This window comes from Ostrea edulis, chromosome 6 (assembly GCF_947568905.1).
Source record: "Ostrea edulis chromosome 6, xbOstEdul1.1, whole genome shotgun sequence".
Classification (NCBI taxonomy): Eukaryota; Metazoa; Mollusca; class Bivalvia; order Ostreida; family Ostreidae; genus Ostrea; species Ostrea edulis.
The window spans coordinates 27516449-27524241 of NC_079169.1; the positions used below are offsets into that span (position 1 = coordinate 27516449).

Below are 7793 nucleotides of genomic sequence, written 5' to 3' on the forward strand. Positions count from 1 at the left end.
AAAAAAAATAATTTGAAAAAAAAGAAGTGTTGAAATATATGGGATTGAATAATATTTGATTGATCTCGATCATAATATCAGGCGCGGATCTTGATTTTCAAAGAGAAGTGAACTAAAGGATTTGTTGAATGTTGTTAATATACAATGTACCATGATATGTGTTTTGTACAGTGCACTTATTTTATCATATGCATGCATGCAGTTTTATAAGTTACCGATCAAAACATCCTTTAAAAAAATTTTAAAATGACGAACGTATTTACAATGTTCATTGATAAATGTTCAATGTCTGACAAAAAACTTGATTTACTTAGTCTTCATCCCCCCCCCCCCTTAAAACAAAATTTAATGATGTTGAAAATAATAATCAGTGTACATGAATATCAACGTCGGATCGCATAAACTTGCAGGAGTTTTGAAACCCGCCCCCATGAACATTTAAAATTAAATTTTGATCCGGCATTGATCATTTGACATTTTCCCTAAAAGAGTTCAATTGATTCTTTTCGGATGCATGTGAATGAATCTCTTTGTTAGATAATTAATGTCCAGTTTGATATTGGGGGTAATCATTCATTAATGCCACTTCAGAAAGTCCTTCCTTGCCCATCGTGGAGCGTAAGTATATCTTTACAAGAACGTGTTGAAATTAAAAGGACCTTTCTGCTTTGCAGTTGGTAACGGGTAAGGTGCAGCCGAGGTAGAATTATAATTTCTGCGGGTTGGAAAATATCTTTATTGAATTCCGACAAGAATTCCACTGAGCATCAACTCGATCTACGACTGACCACTTCTGTTTCCAAGCGCTGACCTCTTCTTGGAGAGACGTGGGCGATTGAAAGTCGTTTTCCCACATAAATAAACTCTCCCTCTCTCTCTGTCTCTCTCTCTCCAAAATCAAAAGGGGGAATGCAACGGTGAACCCCCTCCCCCGTTGAGATCCGCCAATGAAATTAATCGACTTTACTGATTTGCAGTTTAACAGTCTGAATAAACAGATAAAGTTATTATGTCAAAGGTTTGTTGTTCTGTCATACATTCGTTGTTTTTCAATTCATGGTATGAAATTCCCTATGAGAAGAGACACCCCCCCCCCCTCTAAAAAGGAAGGTATAATGAAATAATAGAATAATAATAAAATATGAAATAAAAGTGAATTATATAAAAGGGGAATAATAGACACACGCGATGCGGTTCCTTTAATATGATATATAATCCCATTTCAGAAATGCAGTACACACTGGCACTTTGAATGGTCTTTTAATATTTTTTACTCCCAATTACATTTTTACTTATTTTGTTTCCAGTAATTCATCATTTTCATATTCAGAAGAATAATATAAGTCCATTCACAGAAATGAAGGGCAATACATATGATGAGAAATAAACTGAAAACGTTAGATTTTTGTGCGATTTACTAGTAGTAAGTCATTAAACCCCTTTTGGGCCTCTAAGTGTTTTACAAAATGAAGTGACGCATGCGCTGAAGTCATTGTTTATCATGGAGGCGAATTTGATAGCGAAAGAATGTAGTGTTTAAAATGACGACGATTATCGTTGCTTTAGTGTGGAATTGAATGGTTTCAATTGTATTCCCTTGCGGCAAAATCATTCATGAATTGATTTATGTAAGTTTTCGAACGATTCACATAAAATTTAAGCTGAAATAAATTCAAACCGAAGCGCGACTGATTTCCCACATACTTTATGAAGGCTTGGACAGAAACGAGGGGGATAGGAAAGACCGAATATAAATAACCCCCTCGTTTCCACAGAAACTATAACAGAAGTGAACTCCTCCAGGAGAGTCATGGTCGTGTCTACTTCTGCTTCGAGATTGTCCGTACATATTTCAGGATGAGACTTTGAATTTATATTATTATTATAAGAAATGCTCAGGGGCAATATGAAACCTCTAATATTTACCAGTTAGAAGTTATGACCAATATCTTTTTTTATTTAAAGTAGGTCAAACTCCAAGGTCAAAGTCACAGGGTCAAATATTTTGGTACCCACGGAAAGGTCTTGTCACAAGGAATACTCATGTGAAATATCTTACTGTTCAAAAGTCATTAGCAAGGTTAAAGTTTTCCAAAAATAGGTCAAACTCCAAGGTCAGGGGTAAAAAAATCTTGGTATTCCAAATTCCAAAAAGGTCTTGTCACAAGGAATATTCATGTGAAATATCAAAGTTGTAGCACTTACTGTTCAAAAGTTATTAGCAAAGGTTAAAGTTTTCAAAAAGAAGGTCAAACCCCAAGGTCAAGGGTAAAACAATTTGGTATCCATGGAAAGGTCTTGTCACAAGGAATATTCATGTGAAATATCAAAGTTGTAGCACTTACTGTTCAAAAGTTATTAGCAAGGTTAAAGTTTTCAAAAAGTAGGTCAATCCCCAAGGTCAAGGGTAATACATTTTGGTACCCACGGAAAGGTCTTGTCACAAGGTATACTCATGGGAAATATCAAAGCTGTACCACTTACAGACAGGACAAAAACAATACCCCCCCCTCCCTTCCGAACTTCGATCTCGGGGGCATAAAAACAAAGCAAATTAAGAACGAGAAGATACAGAGAAAGGAAAAAAACAACAACAGAATCTGGAGAGTGAAAAGGAACCAACTGAAAATAGCTCAATAGAAACAAATCAATCAAGTAAAATGAAAGAACGTTTACACAAGCAAAGAGAATACAAAAGGAAAAGGCGAAAGAATTTAGCAGCCCAAAAAAAGCGGGAAAAAGGCAATCAAACTTGTGTTATTTAAGAACATTGGTACATGTACAGATTCACAGAAAAAAGATCATGAATCACCTTACAAAATTAAGGACGCGACAAGAAAAGTCATCTGGAGGGCGAAAAAGAATTTACCATCCTCACCTGGACGATATGCAAAAATTATCGAAGGTTTGACAAAAGTAACCCTTGGAAAAAAGGCTGCACTAGAGAAAGAAGGCATTTTTTTCACCAACTGCAAAGAAATACTTGGGGGTATGATGAAAATTATTGAAAGTGTCGAAAAGGATTTAAGAGGTATAGCAGATCATCAAAAGAAACGACGTAAAATATATGGGTCATCTATCAAAGTATGTTAGCCCATCTTCAGAGTTTTAGAGATTTTTCTCTATGACCACAGGAATCAAAAGAAAATATTTTTATTGGACTACCTAACTCAAAAGCCTAGAAAAATTCGCAATGATTCCATATCGATAAACACAAAAGAAAACATTTCAAATCTATTCACAGGCTAGTCAAATTGTCCCAGATCAATAAGGGGTGAAGAGAGATATGGAGGACACACATACTGCTGTTATGAATAGAAGTATGAGAGGTGAAGATAACGAACAGTGATTAATCTCGTAACTCCTATCAGCAATACTAAATAGATAGTTGGAAAAACATGGACCCCTGGACACACCAGAGGTGGGATCAGGTGCCTAGGCGGAGTAAGCATCCCCTATCGACCGGTCACACCCTCCGTGAGCCCTATATCCTGATCAAGTAAACGGAGTTATCCGCAGTCAAAATCAGTGTGCCAAGAACGGCCTAACAATCCGTATGAAACACGTCAGACAGCATTTGACCCAATGATAGGCTGTATTGACGAACTAGATCGTTATAACGACCATAGAAATTGCGAAATGCTGACTTCAAACAAAACTGTTGAAACCCCTGTACCATCAACTTGTTTGTCAGTAGCTTGTCTCGATTGAAAAACTGACCACACGCAGAACAAGCTCTTGCGTATCGAATCAGTTGAGATATATTAACACCATATGCAGGTGATAATGGAATATTTCTTAGCCTAAATAAATATGGGAAGTTGACTATGGAGAAGCTAAAATCATTCCATTTGCCATACAGTTGAGTTGTCAGTTTGCCATTAAGGTCTACTTTCAATAAAATATAAGACTTAGTATGTATATACAAATATATTATATAATTATAAATATATCTCAATATGCTTTTATTGTATTTTTCTCGTAATTCCAGTTTCATTGAACACAAATTGCACAATTTAAATTGCAGATTAAGAATTTCAAAATTTAGAGTAGATGTCCCACTCAAAGGCCTGAATAGCAAATATCAAGTCAGTGGTGAATGGAGATTCCTACATACATGCAAGAAGACTTGACACGCTTATAAAAGTTAATTTGGTTAATGTAAAATCTTCGTTTAGACCAAAGTCGATTCTCTGTGACGATTCGTGGTCAAGATGGATGAACAACGAGAGGCTTAGCGACATCTAAATCACTGTGCACATTTTCTTGATTTTGAATGGAGTTGGTAATCGCCTGGAGACAGACACTGCCAGGAACCGCCCTATTCCTCCAATGATTCAAGTTTTAATATATTTTGCGTTTCGTTGCCACGGGGGCCCACCTGAGACTCATTGGATATATTCTGAACGTGTCCGAATCCTCAGCTGGAAGAGCAGTGAAATCAGTAGCAAGGGCCATTGTTGATGTCTTTTCCGATTACATCAAGTTTCCAGTGGGAGAGATGGCTACAAAGTAAAGGAGGGCTTCAGGAGAGTTACAGGCAACTTCTAAATGCAAGGTGAAGATAACGAACAGTGATCAATCTCATAACTCCTACAAGCAATACAAAATACATATGAGCCAAATACAATGCATAAGATTCAACGAGTATCCAAAGCAATACAAAATTCATAAAAAAAAACATCGGAAAGAATGCTTACCTGCAATAAATTCACGAAAATTATCAGAGCTCCACCGTAAGAGCCATAACTGCATAAAAGTTATTCTGAAAGTTGGCGGATTCAACTAAATAAATATGTGGTGTTAGTCTTTTGTATTGGTTTTAAATGAACAAATTGTCATACTGACAATGATATAAGGTTGGGTTTATTTTAACTCTAAGGAAACGACGCATTTTGGCTATATTTAGCTCTAAAACTTTATTGTTATTTCGGATTTCAAACATTTCGGTTGAGCATCACTGAAGAGACATTATTTGTCGAAATGCGCATCTGGTGCATCAAAATTGGTACCGTATAGGTTTTACATACTAATACATACAAATTATGTGAAATAATTATATAGGCTTAATCTATAATTTACTTACTACACATGAATTTAATATGTGGGCACTTATCTAGCATTTATTGACAAGTTATAGGTTTCATATTTTCATCTAACACAACCAACCAACAAGACCCCCCCCCCCCCCCCCCCCCCCCACCAAAAGGATATTGAATTTTCAAATGATGTCGGTCATATTTATTATATTACATGTAATTATCTCTTGATAAAAGTTCATTATAACTAATTCGTCCCCTCAAATGTCTTTTGTAAAGAATGAATGGTCATTGTCAATGATCAAAAGATTTCAAATTCTAAAATACCAATAAATGTTTTATATTAAATTTTAATTCATAATTATATAATACACAATTTCTAGGATTCCCTAAAGTTCTGAGTTGTGTTGATGGGACACAGATTAAAATGTGTACACCAACTGAGAATGAGGCTGACTATGTCAACAGAAAAGGGTTCCACAGTCTTAATGTTCAGGTATAATGCATTAATGCATATGAGTTGTTCAAATGATTACATTTTATGAATTACTATGTAATGATATTAGGTCTAAAATATTTTTTTTCAAATTACCAACAACCATACAGTTCCCATGTATATCATACTAGTAAAATGTTTTTGCATTAGATAATTCAATTCGTACAAATTAAAGGTATCATATTTGTCAAAAGTAGTGAATTGAAATTTGTCTCCCCCCCCCCCTCCAACACATATTTGGATGCCATAAAGTTTAGTGAAAAAAACTCATTCAACAATTAATGATTTGACAGTATATAATCAAATAAATCTGATATATATGTCGTTATAACGATCTAGTTCGTCAATACAACCTCGCATTGGGTCAAATGCTGTCTGACGTGTTTCATACCGATTGTTAAGCCGTTCTTGGCACACCGATTTGACTGCGGATAACTCCGTTTACCTGATCAGGATATGGGGCTCACGGCGGGTGTGACCGGTCAACAGGGGATGCTTACTCCCCCTAGGTACCTGATCCCACCTCTGGTGTGTCCAGGGGTCCGTGTTTGCCCAACTATCTATTTTGTATTGCTTGTAGGAGTTATGAGATCGATCGCTGTTCGTTATCTTCACCTTGCATGTACACTTGTAAATTTTAGATGGTGTGTGATCCTAACTTTAGGGTAACTTCACTTTGTGCCAGATGGCCAGGTTCTTGCCACGATTCTAGGATATGGAGAACATCATCCCTCTGTCAACAGTTTGAAAACGGTAAAGCTTGCACATCATTACAAGTAACATGTACAACACATAACTATAAGATTGTTTTCATTAATTTAAAAGTAATATCATTGAATTAAATAGTTTGATATTAATCCATCTATTAAAATTATCATGTATAACATTTGCTGCTGTGATCTACATGCATGATTAATCTAAGTTATTTCAAGTTAATTAATGTAGAAATTTAACTTATGAAAATGTGTTAAAATTCATAGGCATTCATGATGACCTGATACTGGGCGACTCTGGCTATCTCCTCACCATATACCTCATGACCCCTTACTTGACACCACGTACATCTGCTGAGGAGAGGTTTAATGCTAGTTTATGCCGTACACGGGTTCTAATAGAACAGCCATTCGGAATCATGAAGAGGAAGTTCCAAGCCCTTTATTTTGGTCTAAGGACATCGCCAGTAGCTGGCAATAGTGTACATCACAGCATCCTGTATTCTTCACAACATAGCCATAGACAGACAGGATACTAGGATCAGTGACCACTGCATAGCCATCAACGTTAGAGACTGCCAAACACTGGTAGTACAGGGCCCAGCTGCACCAACCAGGAATGATGGTATCTTGAAGCGAGCTACCATCACTAATGCATTTTTTTAATTACACATGTCTTTCAGTGGATTAAGTATCAAAAAGGACTACTCAGACTGTTTGAATTTGAAAAATAGACCTTTAATCTCTTTCATACCATATATTGTCTTTCTCATTCAAAACCAACAGGCCCATCTCCCTCTCTATATATATCTGACTGTTTCTCTCTCTCTTCCTCTCCCTGTCTGTTTCTCTCTTCCTCTGTCTGGGCCACACCACTCACTTGAGCAATATCAAAAAGATCTCAAAACAACTATAGATTTTTAAAATGGCAAATTGTACATTTATGATACAAAATATAATTTTTAAAAAAAATCAGTTTATCTGGACCTCATTTTTGTATATTCCCTTCACCCATACATTGTGTTGGCACTTCTTGAACAAATCAAAGCTTGAACGATATTTTCTTACCAGATGTTTCTTATATAAGCCTATGTTAAATTAAAACCCCTACTGCATCCTCATTTCTGACCTCAGCGATTACAATTTGAAAAAACAAAAACTTGCATCTGTACTATACAATGTACATAAGAAAACTAAGATTTAATTTCAGAAATTGTTGTCATATTGTTGAGTAGTTTTTCAAAAATATTTCCAAATAATGTGTAATGTCAATGTTTGGACCTCTATTGTGGCCCCATTCTAACCCAGGGGGTAACAACTGGAACAAACTTGAATCTACATTTAGGAGTATGGGATTTATGATTTATTATATTGATATATAATGAATCATATTTATAAACAATAATACGGGACTTTCGAGATACGGATCCACTCTGACTTTTATCGCGCGTTGAACGTAATTTGTAGGGCATGTCACTTCCGGATTACAATAACAACTAAGTAAACAAGCATGGAATACTTCATTTACTATCAAATTCCTGCATT

At 35.8% G+C, this 7793-nt stretch overlaps 1 pseudogene; it reads left to right on the top strand.

The window, feature by feature from the left end:
• Nucleotides 1–6176: 6176 nt before the first annotated feature.
• Nucleotides 6177–6914, top strand: LOC125647090 (putative nuclease HARBI1; annotated as a pseudogene).
• Nucleotides 6915–7793: the final 879 nt, after the last annotated feature.